Raw genomic sequence first — 16,191 nt, forward strand, 5'->3', positions numbered from 1 at the left:
TCCCTATGATTTAAGCTCATTACTTTTTGTCATACTCTCTGTGGACACAGCAAACAGGTTTTCCCTTCTTTTCATGAACATTAAAAAGTAGTGATTCAGCATGGTTGTGCAATTCTTTTACACATTTTTCTGCCCTTTTTAAAAAATGGTAATGCATATGATGAATAGGAACATTCAGTGGTAGAAAAGAAATGATTCGCACTTACTGCTTTAAATGACTAAGTCATAGCGCTGTATAAGCACACACAAAAATTTGTCTGACATATAAAACACTGAGCCAGTGTTGCTGCCTTTACCTTTGTTAAACATCTGTCCTATTTTGTACTACATGTGAAACATTGCAAATGGGTTTTCTGTGCACTGATACCACCTTTGTTTTAAACCCTATATATAAAAAAATATCATTCAGGGAAAAAACAACCTTTTGAGAATATTACTGTTTTGAGGAGCCTTGAGTTACTTACTTTTAAATTCTAAAGTCCATCCTAAAGGTGAAACAAACCTTAAACCCTGACCTGATAGTTCTATACGAGGCTTTGGATCAGGAATGTGGGTGTAAATATGCTGCACACTCAGCAAAATGGAGATGTCATATGCCTTTTTCTAGAGAAACTACTTACCAAATGGGAGTGGCAACAAAGTAACCCAAGGCAGATTTCATGGAGGTATGCTATGAGTGGGAAACATCTCCAGAGACAGAATGCACGTATTTTATCATTGTGCTTGGGTAAATATAATGATCCTGAAGCCTATTTCCTCTTGCTGCAGACAAACACTTTTAGCCATTGCCATGATACCCTGGGCATTAATCCTTTAATTTATTCACTGATGAAATATAACTACCTTGTTCCCTTCCACCGCAAATCCCTCCTTGCCTCAGTATATTTCGAGATTCCAATGGAATTTCTTGTGGTGTTTATTTTTTATCTGTGTAGCTTTTTATAATATCATTTATTGCATGTTTGGGAGAAATGGCCACGTGCTCTCACTAGGGAAAAGGCTGATGCATGGATGACAGATCCTAGAGAAAAATTTGCAGAGATAAAAGTAGCAATAGCTTCCAATGGATTGCCTGCTACTTCTTGTTCATAATAAGATGGTGTGACTCTGGGGCCAGGACTCAGAAATTCACATATGGGAAGTGTAATCATTTAGCGTACAAAACATGAAGCTGTTAAACAAGGATTCTACTGACAAATATTTATATGCTGGAAAAGATGAGATTATGGTTAACTTATTAAGGCTAGAAGACTGAGATTTAATTTTCCATGCCATAGACTTGCTGTATATTTCTAAGTAAATCATTTATTTCCCTGTGCACAAATTTTACACCTGCAGTGTAGATGATAGGAGCAATTCCTTACCCACACCCTCTCTGCCACCATTTCTGAACATTTTATAGATGCTTTCTTTTATTATGTGTTAGCATACTGTCAACCCAAATATTAATCTCTAGGTGTCGTGACCAGCAACATGTAGAAATGATAGAGGTCTATTCTCATTAAAGCCATTATATGATAAGAGTGAATAAAGCCAAACCAGATTTTTAAATTGCCAAAAGAAGGAGAAGTTTGTTGAGTATATTCATGTCAAGCATCTTAAGATGAGTGGCTTAGGTGTCTAAAGAGGCTGCAATGTCATCTGGAGGTCTTGCTAGAGCACGTGAAGGACATTCAGCTACTCTGAGTAGGGCAAAGCTTGGCTCCAGCAGTATGTTTTTAAGTACTTAAAACAAGATAGGAGGTGGGGGAGGGAAGAAGTGAGGGAGTGTGTGCATACAATTCAGCTAAGGCTTTCTGTAATCTACATAACAATAAAAACAATATACCAGAATTGCAAAATTTTAGCCCCTGTCAGCACCTTCTGCAAAAACTGAACTGCAATATGATGACTGAGATTTCTCTTTAGGCAAACTAACAATTCACAGTGCAAATGCTTTCCCTGTATGGGAGCTCAAAGCCTGCCACCCTCACCACTTAGCTTTGAAAGCAGACTGCTTCCAGAAAAGTGATGCCAAACTAATTTGTGAGGAATATCATGACACAGCAATGTGGCCAGATCTGACTGAGGCTCTAGTATGGCAGGAAACACTAGAAAAAGTGGTTTGGATACGAGGGGGAGCGAGAGCTAGTCCTGAAGGGAAATGTTATACTCTGGGACTTGGGTTGCTCTGCAAAGACTGTTAGTTTGAATCCATCAGGTCCCTGAAGGCTGTGAAAGCAGCGGTCATCACAATGGATTGGTGATCTTCAACCAGTTCCTGCTGCTCGACAGCTGGAGGAGATGTCCCTGAGGAGGTCTTCCCTTTCTGACGAGCTGCAGCGTGTTGGCACGTGCTCCCAGGAACAGAGCCCCAGCCAGCTTGTCAAAACAACAGTATCCAGCCAAGATAAAAATAGGGAGAGAAATGTTACAGCAGACTCAAGCAGTTGCAGCCCTTGAAGAAGTGGGCTGTGGATATTCACACTCAGATCAGGGAGGGCTGTGGTGCAGTGATGTTTCCCTGTTTTTTTTTTTTCCCCTGCATGGTTTTTTTCCCCCTGACCTGCATGATGGCTGTCTCAGCATTGCTGCAAGCAGCCATGGCTGTGGGCATGAATTTTGGAGGAAAGCTGGGGCATCAACACTTTACACATTCCCCCAGGCACAGCCCTGTTTGGCAGATTTTGCTCCAAAACTGTAATCTGTTTTTTTCTCAAAGGCTTTAGCAGATCCAGTGAAACGTTGTAGGGAGGATTTAATCGCTCAGCCTTCAAACGGGGCTGCTTTTGTGTCCAGAGTGGGAGATGCATATCTGTACACATACTGTGGGCTTTGCAGAGAGATGTAATCATTATTCTTAATGGGTGAACTGGTAATATATCCAACAAAACAGTTTTGTCTGTGGATCATCTTTACTATCAATGAGGTGAATTTTTGTTAGCTGTATGTATTGTGTTAAATTCCTGAAATGCTTAAAAGATGGAGTTTTTTCTTCTTTTTTAATTTTTTTATGAGAAAATGGGCCTCTAATACTTTCAAACTCTTAAACGTGTATGGATAAACTATGAATGTGCAAGCACTTGTAGATTTCCCATGACAGCTTGAATCCCTATATTAAACCTCATCTGGTAACTGCTAGTGTCAAAATTATTTCTACTCAGCTGAATCAGCCTCAGCTTGTCATTGCATCCATGAGAAGTGGAAAATCAAAGTGAATTTTACTGCTTCATAGCTTGTTACATGAAGAAGCATGTAGAAATGAGCAGCACATACAAAATTACTTTTTCAAATTAGATTCATCTATATTCTCTCGAGAGTTTCCTGTGCTTCAGGCAGGCAGACACAGACTTCCGCTATAACCACTGTTATTTACTGATCTTTTTAATACTTTGGAAAGAAAAAATCAAAATCTTTCCTCAGGTTTTGACAGAATTTCCAGCACTGCAGTTGAATGTTATCTTAATGTTTCTAATGAGATATTATCACATTCAGCAAGAATGGGATGGTGACAATGATACACCTTATGCTGCAGTAAAAAGAGGATCTTAATCCCTGCAGGAATTTTGAGATTCATCACAGAAACTCTCATCCCACCTAAATTTTTGTTAGGTGAACTAGACTTTTTGTCTGTGCACTGCTGTTTTTCAGAGAGGTTTTGAGAAGCAGTAAAATGTCAGAAAATGAGTGAAAGACAAAGCTTATTTTCATGCTACCTTGTAACTATTGGTGATTCCTCTCTCCTAAACTGATAAAATGACTTAAGATCTTATGTGAGTGAAAGAAAATATATTAATGTAAATTTAATACATTCATTCAAAAATGCCTGAGTGCTTTTGGGGTATAAAAATGCTTGAAATGGTCAAAATATCAGATATTTAATGATATCTACTTCTGACATTTTGTGTATATGATAATATTTTAGTCCTCATACCATTTTCTCTCCTCCTCTTATCTCTTTTTCCAGTCTCTCAGATGAATGTGGGTGAAATAAAGTGCATTTTAAAGTGTTGTGAAGTTTCCACAGTGAGCTCTTCCTCTTGGGAGGCTTTTTCTTTTGTGTATGTTCAATAGTAGGAATAGGAAAGGAAAAAGGCATTTATCAGTGTTGTTTTGGAGCTTCTTTTCCCCTCCATGCTCCCTGGAGCCAGCTTGTACTTTGACCTCTCTTTTCTTTCTCAGTTGGCCTGTTTCCCGTCATTTATGTTTGGTTTATACCAGTGCAAGGAGGCTGATTTGGTGTGCTTACTCTGATTTCAGTGTATTTGCCTGGCATCCATGGATGTGGGAAAAACTCTGCACTATAAATCAGGGCTTGATTAGATGTAAGTATATTTTTTATGTCAGTCCACATTCTTCTGAGGTAGAAAATATATTAGTCTCTCATACTAAGAGAGTACTCTTATACTATCAGAGAAAAAAAAGTTTTGAATACTATTTTTTTATTCTTTATTGCCTGGATATTGTATGAAAAATAGTTTGGAGAAGACTCTGATCATTCCATGTCTTCTCTTTGTGCCTCATGTCATAATCTCTCTTCTCTCCATGCTGAGACCACATCTCAGAGAGACCCTGAAAGACTGAATGAATCATGCCAGGTCCCTCTGAGGCAAGCTCCTTCCTCACAGCATTTCCAACAAAACATGTATCTGAAACACCAAACAGCATTGAAACACTTGCTTTCCTGAGGTAAACCATTCAGGACTAGGTCCTGCTAGAATGAACTGTGGCTTCGGTTCTCCGTCAAAATGCTGTTGTTAACTTTGACTTGATAATATATTCTTGCGTATTGTTCCTACAACTAATAATGAGTAAGTTGTACAGTGAGACCTGGTTCCACTAAGCAATCAAAGCTTTTGAAAAATTTTTTTGAAAAACCTTTGCCTTAATTTATATTCCTTACCTGTATGAAGCTCTTCATTAAGGCCAAAAAAGGACATCAGTTACCCAGCATGACACTTAATTAGAACTTTATTTGGGTATTTGAATGTAGACACATAGTTCTGACTGAGTGAATCACTTTGCCAAAGCCCTGGCTTCACTGGTCCTTGGAAAAATTTGATTCTGGCAATTTGAAGACAAAATTTCTCAATAATACCTTTTGGAGTCCTGCTGAAGTTCTCAGGACTCACCAGCTGAAATTGAAGGGAAGCTTGATTTCCAGCCTTTTTACTCAAGAACCAAAAAAAAAAAAAAAAATTCAGGTATTATGAAAGAAAAAGGGAGGTAAATAGAAAGCATTAATATGTTCTAGGAGACCAATTCATCCTGCTTTAGAGCTTCTCTTATTTTAGTGCTGGCACACAGAGAACATGTTTTTACCGACCTGGTTGATATCCTCTTTCCTTTAAATTGGCCTTTTTTACTTTTTGCTTGTCTTCACTAGAAGTTTAGAAGAGAGGACTATACTTCCTTGAAAATGTCATTCAAATATGTAAGAGTTTTATCAGCAGAAAGCTTTCATTATTGAAAAAACATGAATGTGAGCTACAAAAGAGACTCAGAGAAAATGCAGGGTGGCAGAAGGTGAGTATTAGTGTTACACTGCCTATCAGTGATGCTTAAAGGATGGGAAGACTAGAGGAAATTTAAATAATATTCTGTCTTTGGTAGCATACATGCTGTGTAGGGATGGAGCAAAGATATACAGCTTAAAAGCTCTACAAACCAGTGCAGCAATGAAACCACCTTTCTTACTTAGTGTTTTATGGCTGCTTCTTTCCACTTCATTTTATAGCCTGGCAAGGTAGATAATTCCTTGGATCTTGTCTGTCATCACATACAAACATTTTCTTTTTCATTTAGACCTATACTGATATAATACCGTTTACTCCAATTTTTGCCTTGGATTTTTAGAGGTGTTTAGCTTTTATTGTACTTCTTTTGTAATCAAAAGCACAACCACATTTCATACCATAGTATGTTGTGTTTGACATACATGCAGATGTGTATGAGTTAGGTTATAGCATACTGAAGAGAAAGATGGGATTTAGGGTAAAGGGACAGGCAGTAAACAGTGACTTTCTGAATCCTCACCCTGCAAGAAGTAGGATTTCTAACCTCAAATTATTCATTGAAAATCTGCAACTGATTTTCTCTTATGCAAAATAAGGCAAAGTGAAGAGAAACCAATTATGCCTGTAGACTATGAAGGCTCTATATTCTATTATTATCAGTAAGTTATAGTAAATTTACAAATAACCGATGAGATTTGTTAATAAAGTACAAATAATTAGAATTGCTTCCAACTACAACATCTGTTATTTCTTTTTTGCTAGCATTTTTTCCCTACATTTTATGTTGCAGAGTCAGAGAAGAGAGAAATGAAATGACATAACATGCTTAATTTCATAACCTGGGGTTGTTTCATGAAAAGTAAGAAAAAGAAAAATGAAGGTTGAACATCAGGACAGCAGGTAAAGAAATATCATAAAAAAATCCCCCAGGGTATCTCACCACTTGGGAGTCTTAAAACTAGTCTAGAAAATTGACTTCAGTGTCTATTACAGGAAACAATGCTGCTAGCTTACAAAGGATGGGCTGGAAAAAAAAGTCATCACTTTGTTTTCCTGTTGTTTGCTGTGTTGTTCTTTGAGAAATGATCATGCAAGTTCTTTCTGTTTGCAACTGAGGTGTAGATAAGCGACATGGAAAATATCTTTCCTTTTTTACAACCATTTTTTCCAGCTCCTATGAAGCCTGTTACTGCTGTGAAGACCCCAAGGCATGAACAAGTTTAATGGGTGGCTTAGAAAGAGCAGAGTGTGGAGTGTGGAGAAACCCCTCCCTGTCTCCGTACGGGGCAGAAAATATTTCCTGATGCTTTCTGGCTAGAGCCTGCTGACTTGCAGAAATACCAGAATTTATCTTGAAAATAATTATATCAGAAACATTTTAACCACATCTCTGTCTTGGTCATAGTAAATGGTACAGCAACAGCTGTTTCCTCCCAATTAGTTATATTTTGTTGTGCCCAGAAGGGGATACAGAAGCAATTGCTTAAAATGAAGAAGTCAAAACTAATGCAGTGAACTATAGCAAGGTGTGATTAATTCTTTAGCAAACATTTTTTTTTATTACAGTTTTAATTAGATTACCTTCTGCATTCTCAGTTAATAAAAATGTTAATATTTTATATTTATTTACAGCCAGATACTAATTGTTGACATGTTAAATAGTACTTACCTTACTGCTAGGTAAGGACTTACAAAGAAGTGTAGAGCCCTGAAGTGTTAGTATCTAAATTGAATCCAAGAGAAAAAGGAGAGAGAGAGAGGAAGAATGTACAGAATTCAACACTTTGTAGAAAAAGCAAAGCACCAGTAGAGATAGGAATAAAATACACACAGCAAGGCTTTGAGTTCAGTCAACTGTTCTGTGTTCTAGACCCATACCCTGAAGAATCATAGAATAGTTAGGGTTGGAAAGGACCTTAAGATCATCTAGTTCCAACTCCCCTGCCATGGGTAGGGACACCTCACACTAAACCATGTCAACCAAGGCTCTGTCCAACCTGGCGTTGAACACTGCCAGGAATGGAGCATTCAAAACCTCCCTGGGTAACCCATTCCAGTGCCTCACCACCCTAACAGGAAAGAACTTCTTCCTTGTATCTAACCAAAACTTCCCCTTTATAATTCTGAACCCGTTACCCCTCGTCCTATCACTACAGTCCCTAATGACGTGTTTCTCCCCAGCACCCATGTAGGCCCCCTTCAGATACTGGAAGGCTGCTATGAGGTCTCCACGCAGCCTTTTCATCTCCATGCTGAACAGCCCCCATTTTCTCAGCCTGTCTACACATAGGAGATGCTCCAGCCCCTGACCATCCTCGTGGCCCTCCTCTGAACTTGTTCCAACAGCTCCATGTCCCACCCATGGGCAGGGTAACAGCAATTTACTCAGAGCTTGTGTTTATAATGAAATAAGATACCTAAAAGGTGAAGTGGGCTTGTATAGGTATGGGCAGATTCAGGTTCTCAAATTTGATTTCTATAGTAATACTAATAAAAATTCTTAATTCTTGCAAAAAAAAAAAAAGTAGAAAAATTTACTAATGGCACTTGCTGCTTTTACTTGTAAAATGAACAGCAAAATTATTAAGTCTTTAATACATTAAAAGCTTCTGCCCTTTACGCATGAAAGCTTCAATACAATAGCTTATTGCCACCTGTGTCATAAGTTATGTCAATAAAATGTTTTCAGAAAATCCCTATTCTCATGTTGTTGCATCCAAGGAACCAGTTATAAAAGTTGCCACAGGTATGATTGATTTATGTTTTTTTTCTGAAAAGACAAGTATTTAGATGCAGTTTGGAAGCTGCTAGGAATCCTGAATAATATCTTTCATATATGTTGACGATGAAAAAGACAAAAAAGTTTGATGTTTCCCATAATTCCTGGGAACACCTGCTCTGATCAGAAGCACATCAGAGCTGAAAAAGAAAAGTGGAATAGAGGAAAACAGCAACAATGGGAGACTAGAAGTGCTAACAGTGTTTTATAATTATCTCTGGCCTGTTCAAGTTTTGTCGGGTAAAATATTAACCTGTAAAAATGGTTCACTGAACTGTCACTAAATCCATTTTTTTGTGTTGCTGATCTTTGAGGTCCATTCCATGATTCTTAAGGTCCTTTCCAGCCTGGTATTCTATGATCCTATGAAGTAGTGATGAATTCTTTGGTGTCAGTAGCTAATAAATTTTGAATTACAGATATTGATATTAATCTCTGTACAATGTTTATTTTTGTGAGAAAAGTCTACTTTGGATGGAAACTTCTGTGTAGTAGTCTCCTTGTCACAATATTTTCACAAAGACCTCAATTTTTGTCTAATTTGTAGCTTGTGTAGATCACCATAGCTTCATTTTCTTTTAGGTATTGTTAATCTGACTTAGCTGTAAACTTCCAACACAGTATATGCAATTATATTTCATTATTCACTTTGCTAAGAATGATGAAGAGATATTTATTCAGCAATAATTATTGTCATAGTAGTAATTCATGTAATACCACCAGCTGTACCTGAGTACATTTATTTTTATCTAGAAAGAAGAGAATATGGATAAGAATTTTCCTGTTTTAAAGAGTAAAGATATAAATATTTTCACAAAAGCCCTTTTTTCAGAAAAGCTTGCCATGATCTAAAGCAAACTGCTGGAAAAACAAAGAAGAATGATGAAGAACTTTAGCAAGGTATAAACCAGGCTCTCTCCTTGTCTCTGCCTTCTCTGGTGTCAGTGGTAGCATACAAATATACTCCAGGCAAAGAAATTGCTCATTACTTCTGAAAGATAGAAAAGGGATTTACTAATTTCAGGTCAAGCCAAGAGTGAGAAAGCATGTAAGTTTTTATAGGCCATCTGATGGCCCTGTGGGACATATTAAAGTGCCACTTTGTGAGAAACTGAAAAGCCATATACATATATATATATGTAGTGTTATTGATTCCCAAAATGGAATGAGCCCTTTAAAAACAGACTGTGAAGCTGCAGAAATGATCTAAAATGTTAGTCGAATCTCACATCATGTCCGGGAGTTAAATGCCATTATGACATTGTTAGTAAATGGAAGAGGGCTAAAGTGCAAAAAATCTAAAGTACATGTCCATCTGGAATAATTAGGAGGATGAAAGCTGATGCCTTTGTGCAGGAAGCTGCAGTGAAACTAAATCGGGTTTTAGTTGTCAGGTGATAGACAATCAAAATAGTTCTGAGAACAACTTAATGATGAACATTTGGGCCAGAAAAAATGTGGTTGATTGATGACTTCTACAACCAGCTCTGCTCATACACTACTGAAAACATCAAGTTATTGCAGCAGGGTTTAAGAAGCTAGTCTATCCCTGCTCCTGTGTTAGAGAGGAGAAACTGTAGGACAGCATATGTAATGTAAATTCAATCTGTTACGTGATGTATGACACACATAAGGAGAAATATCTGTTAAATATGATAACCTTAAATGGCTATAATCAGGACTTGCCTCAAACTTTTTCAAAATTGTAAAATCTGTGTTAGCTGAGCAGTGAAAGTCCAGTGAGATCCACCATAAAGGAGCAGAGGTGGAAAGCAAGCAGCATGGAAGTGGCTCTGAAATGGTCTGGGCTAGTCCAAACCAGAAGAAGATTAAATAGTGTTGAAAATGTGGAGAGGAGTTAGCAATGGAGCAGGACAGAGAAGTGCTGCTACAGAAACTCAGAGCAAGAGGAAAGACAAATTTTTTTGAGGGGTAAAGAAAACTAAGACCTTTCTTAGGAAAAACATTAAAGGGTTTCAGGTAGTTTATTGCTCAGAGAGATAATAACTAAGGCAGAATATTGACAGGCAAACATGTTGTTTCAGATATAAACAATTCAGGTTCCAAAAAGCTCAATTTGCTTATACAGTAGCCAGTATGAAGAGACACTGTTCAGACCATGCATCTGTTTGATGTTGTCACTGTGTGAATAGTAGGGGAAGGAAAAAATACAGTAAGAAAAAAATCAGCTATGATCCTGAATTTAAAGCTTTGCTAATTTTTGGCATTAAATAATACCAAGGTGAAATGGTGTTACTAAATTTTAGTGAAATTTTGAGTTCTTTTTTGGAAGAAATTTCAACTGCTGTTTTCTTTTTGAATCCAAGAAAAACATTGATAATTTCAACAAAATCAGACTATGATATTAAAATATAAAAGTTAAAAATTTATCTCTTTCAGGAACATCAGCTTTTATTCTCTTATGACATTTCTACCAGGTTACACAATATGGTGTTCACTACATTGGGCATGACATCCTTGTGTATGTAATAAATCATGATAGCCTTAGTTATGTTATTGAATTCATTAAAATGTGCAGTTTAGCATTTTTAAACATGTCTATATAAAATTATTTTCTGGCTCTTGAAATTGTTTAGCACTATGACACTGATTAAGGAAAAAATAATCTTTCAGTTTATTAATTAGATGAACAGCTGCATCACTATGAAATACTTTTTTCCTTCATGTTGAAATCCTGCTCAGCTCTTAAACTGTGTCATAATACGGTGTGTTATGTCATACCGTACCTACCACTGAGGTTTTAACTAATGCTTTTCATATCCCATTTACCAAAGACAACTGCACACAGTCATTTGCAGTGGTTCGCTTGTTAACTTTGGTAACCTTCTGACATGTGAGGCCTGATTTATACAGCTGAAGAGTTGGCCTTTTCGTATGCAATAGCCTCAGTATTACTCTATTAAATTACCCAGGCTAACAGGTAATACAAAATCATCTAAAGTTTTTAGATTATTTGATTTTGCACAAAACTGTATCCTCATTGCATATATTCATAATTAATGACAGTGGATTGCTCTTTTTTTTTTATGGCAAGGTAATTTTGAACAGCACATCAGTTCAAAAAGTTTCGGCAGAGAACTTGAATAGAAAGTCTTGGGTCACTGATGACAAGATCACCATCTAATTCTTATATATTATCTCACAAGTTGTCCCTTGATGCCTCCACTATAATCTAAACACTGTCTGCTTTGATTGCTTCTGTTTACAAATGACCTCTGCTGTTCCAAAGTTTAAATACGCTCTAGAAGTCTGGATTTAGTTTATTCCAAAAAATGAAACTTTTCAATGAAAGCTTCCTTTTGAGTTATAAACATACCAGGAAAATTCAAAGCCAAATGATATTTTATGTGCTTGTATCTGAGCGGAGAACATTATTTCTTGAACACAACATAAACTTGTAGCCCATAAGGTGGCAGATTGCTGTCCCTGGAAGGTATCAAGACCTGGCATGGTAAGTAGCCTCCCTTTGCAAGAAGGCTTTGAGGCTCGTCGTGCACAAGATTTGCAGCTGTCCTGCTGTCCTGGGTTCAGCAGTAGCAGTCATTTCTCTCCTTCTTAGTAGCTGGTGCAGCATTGTGTTTTTGACTTTCAGCGTGGGAACATCGCTGATAACACCAATGTTTTTAGTTTCTGCTTAGTAATGTTTAGTCTGACCAAGGACTTTGTGAGTCTCAGGCTCTGCCAGTGAGGAGGGGAAGCCAGGAGGAAGCAGAGACAGGACACCTGACCCAAACTAGTGTCCTGGGTTCAGCAGTAGCAGCCATTTTTCTCCTTCTTGATAGCTCGTGCAGTGCAGTGTTTTGACTTTCAGCACGGGAACAGAGCTGATAACAATGATGTTTTGGTTTGGCCAAGGACTTTGTGAGCCTCATGCTCTGCCAGGGAGGAGGGGAAGCCGGGAGGAAGCAGAGACAGAACACCAGACCCAAGCTAGCCAAAGAGGTATTCCATACCACAGCACGTCATGCCCAGGATGTAACTGGGAGTTACCCAGAAGGACTGGTAGACGGCGGGGTTGGAGGAGGTATGGGTCGGTGCTTGGTCGGGCTTGGGGGGTGAGTTATCAGTCGGCTGGTGCGGAGGTGTTGTATTCTCTTCCCTTGTTATTTCCTTTATCATTATTATCATTGGTGGTAGCAGTAGTGATTTGTGTTATACCTTAGTTACTAAACTGTTCTTATCTCAACCCGTGGAAGTTGCATTCTTTTTGACTCTCCTCTCTGTCCCTTCGGGAGTAGGGGGAGGGAAAGAAGGGGGGGGGGGGGGGGAAGTGAGTGAATGAGTTGTCTGGTTTGGTTTAAACCACGACAGTTTTGGCGCCCAACGTGGGGCTCGAGGGGTTGAGATAAGGACAGATCTGACCGGATTAAGAGTCACTCGTCACAATGCTGATTTATTGGCTGTCAGAGCTGTTCCTCTGGATCTCACGGTTTCAGAATGTTGTAACTTACTTAGAGCTGGTATTTGCTGTGTTAGTGTTTATCAAGTGTGGGGCCTGGGCTAAGGTTCTTGTCTCACTGTGCTTTATGGCAATGGCTTGTAATACGGGCGGGCTCCAGCAGCAGGGCGGGACGGACGTGGCCGTGGACTTGTACCTGGCCGTTCGGCTGCTCTTCACCGCCCTGGCCCTCGCCCTCGCCTCCGTCTTGGTGAGGCCGCGGGGAGCCGAGGGGGAGCGGCCCCGGGAGCCGGCGGCTGCTGAAGCGGCCCGGGAGAGCGGCCCCGGGGACCAAGCGGCGGCGGGAGCGGGGCCGGAGGCCGCGAGGGGACGGCTGCCGGTGGAGAAGGCCGGGGCGGTCGAGGAGAGGAAGGAGGCGGCTGCCGAGCAGCGGGAGAAGGCGGCGGAGGAGCCGAACCCCGCGGAGGAACCGAGCCCCGCGGCCGAGCCCAGCCCCGCGACGGCCGAGAGCATTACCCGGAAGCCGCCCGCCGAGCCCCAGGAGGACGCAGGAGACCACGCAGCATTTCCCAGCAAGGCAGAGGAGGAAAAGCTGGACTCGGGAAAAGAGAAGCTGGTGGTGGGAGAGCCGGCAAGCACAGCAGCTACACCAGCCCCAGTGACAAGTACAGCAGCATCCTCTGAGAGTTCTGTAGGATTTGAATGGCCTTTGGGTATCCTTGGGACCTGCCTGCTGATTGTGATGGGGATCAGCATGTTGGCACACACACAGAGTGTGTTTTACCCACAACCATTTTGTCTGATCTCAAAAGTTAAGCAGAGTCAGGTTTGGGTCTTGTCTGGAGTTAGATGACTGTATAGGAGTGTGGAGACAGTATTCTCACAGGAGAATGCATAATTGGTACATAAACTCTGAATAATCCTGAAAGATACAGCAAGGCCATGAGAGGCCCAAAGAAGCTTAAGCAAGCAAGATAAGAAGAAGCTGGAATTCACTGAGTTAATGAGAACTGTGGACTGTTGGCAAGCTTTCGAGGTCAAGTTCTCACACCTGTGCTTAACCAATTATATGTTAGTCACTAAGGGTCTTCAAGACATGTATCCAATCATAATATGCCAAATCACTGTAAGTGCATGTAAGAAATAGTATATAAGGAGTTAAGGCTTTGTAATAAATTTGGCAATTGCTTGATCACATTGATCATCTCTGAATTGTCCATGACTCCCGCGTCAACATAGGAGGACCAGGAGATTTTCCCCAAAGCTGGAGTCATGAGTGGCAGGGTGTGTGGGACAGTATGGGCAAGTATCTAGTCCACTGGGCCCCTCCAGTGCTTTGGAAGCATCGGAGATGGAAGGCAGCTGTATGGAGTCCCCAGCAACAAGCTGCAGAAACTGCTGAAAGGGACAGTGAATTATTTTAAGCCTGATGGGCCCATGGCACTTCAGGCAATCAGAGCAGAGGTGCAACATAGAGATGGACTCATGATCGAGGGGTGGACTTAGCAATGGACACTATTGCCCAGGTTATTCATGAGTGTGAAACATGTGCTGTAATTACTCATGCCAAGTGGCTAAAGCCTCTTTGGTATGGAGGACAATGGCTGAAGTATAAATATGAGGAGGCCTGGCAGATTGACTATATCACACTGCCGACAACCCGCCAAGGCAAGCGCCATGTGCTTACCATGGTGGAAGCAACCACCGGGTGGCTGGAAACATATGCTGTGCCCCATGCCACTGCCCGGAACACTATCCTGGGCCTTGAGAAACAGATTTTGTGGTGACACGGCACCCCAGAGAGAATTGAGTCAGACAATGGGACTCATTTCCGGAATAACCTTATAGATATTTGGGCCAAAAAGCATGGCATTGAGTGGGTATATCACATCCCCTACCATGTACCAGCCTCTGGGAAAATCGAACGGTACAATGGGCTGTTAAAAACTACACTGAGAGCAATGGGTGGGGGAACTTTCAAGCATCAGTCAGCAGGTGGTGAGCAGTTGTATTCTCTTCCCTTATTATTTCCCTTATCATTATTATTACTGGTGGTAGCAGTAGTGATTTGTGTTATACCTTAGTTACTGGACTGTTCTTCTCTCAACCCCTGGGAGTTAACATTCTTTCAATTCTCCTCCCCATCTCTCCGGGAGAGGAGGGAGAAAGCGGGGTGGGGAGCGAGAGAGAGACTGCATGGCTGAATTGCCGACTTGGCTTAAACCACAACACCTGTAAAAGGGAGAAGCGTGCAGCCACCCAGGAGACCTCGAACTGGTTTGATTGCTTAGGAGCTGCTGCTCCACCTCTCCTCTCCAAGTGCCTTTTTCCCAGCTGTTATCGCTGTTGTTATTTCCATGCTGCAGGAGCCCTAATGCCTTGGTCCAAACCTAGGTGGCGTTTTCTTTAATGCTGCTGCTTGGACATGGTAGAAATTTGAATGAGATTTATTCTTTTTTTTTTTTTGCTATCATCTACTGCATGGCCAACAGGTTGAATCTAGTGGGGTGTTTAGCCCATACCCTTTTCAGGGTGAGGTTGGAAAAATTGCATTTGAAATAAAGTGGTTTGAAGATAATTTTCTGTGTAAAGTGTTTTGTGTTGCCTGGATAAAATAATCCTGAAGGGAGCTTATTAGGATAATCTTTCAGATTTCTAACAGTAAGGGTGGCTAAAAGCTAGAGATTGTGGAAAATACAGATTTTTCATGAAGTAAAGGCTTTCAAATATGATTAAATAAACATCTACCAGTAATGCTTTCAGGACAGGTGACCCTGGCTTGTGTTAGCAATGTACTGAATAAATATGTTACATCTTTTCTTCCTTTTATTTATTCTTTGATAGATTTTTTTAATTTTTAATAGCAATTTTGACACTAAAATGAATTCCAGTGGATTGTACTTTGAAACTGTTAAATAAGATGAAAAAAATACACTTGAGTTTCTCTAGTTGTGCTATTAGTTTCTTGAAATTGACTTGCAGAACATTAACCCAGGGCGCCTTTAAAATAGAAGGAGCAAAATTTTCCGAGTTTTCAACATTTATTACAGTAAGTCAGCAAATGTAACCAGTATTACTTGATTTTCAACAACAGCAATTAATAACTTTCCTAGCCAGAAAACAAAATGCATCAGCCAAACTACTTGATGGTTTACAAGGTAGTTATGAACTTTTGGTTGAAACACCTTAGCTAAGTGAGGAGCTATTTGCTATGACATAGCTTCAAATGTCATTAAAATTTATGGCCTTAGCCTGGTAAAGGAAAGGCCTAACAGCTGCTAATCAGAAAGAACATGTTTTTTTTCCCGTTGCACATACTGTCATTACTTGTCTGGTCTGTCAATCACACTTGTCCTTGGAATATTTTTTGCCTGTAGATTTTCCAAGAATACAGAGACAAGTCAATTCATATTGCTAATACAATACTTTGCCAGTTCCACTCCATTTTTTAACCAGAAAGATAATGATAAACTTTGGGGGAAAAACTAAGCTGATAA

The 16,191-nt window shown here is 39.9% G+C and overlaps 1 long non-coding RNA gene across 1 annotated transcript in view; it reads right to left on the minus strand.

The window, feature by feature from the left end:
* LOC133268853 (uncharacterized) overlaps positions 1–16,191 on the minus strand; it is a 302,382-nt gene that overhangs the window by 135,027 nt on the left and 151,164 nt on the right. The gene's annotated exons all lie outside the window — the stretch shown is intronic.

This window comes from Pezoporus flaviventris, unplaced genomic scaffold, assembly GCF_033815535.1.
Source record: "Pezoporus flaviventris isolate CSIRO_AGI_PZ_B2104156 unplaced genomic scaffold, CSIRO_AGI_Pfla_v1 ptg000013l, whole genome shotgun sequence".
NCBI lineage: Eukaryota > Metazoa > Chordata > Aves > Psittaciformes > Psittacidae > Pezoporus > Pezoporus flaviventris.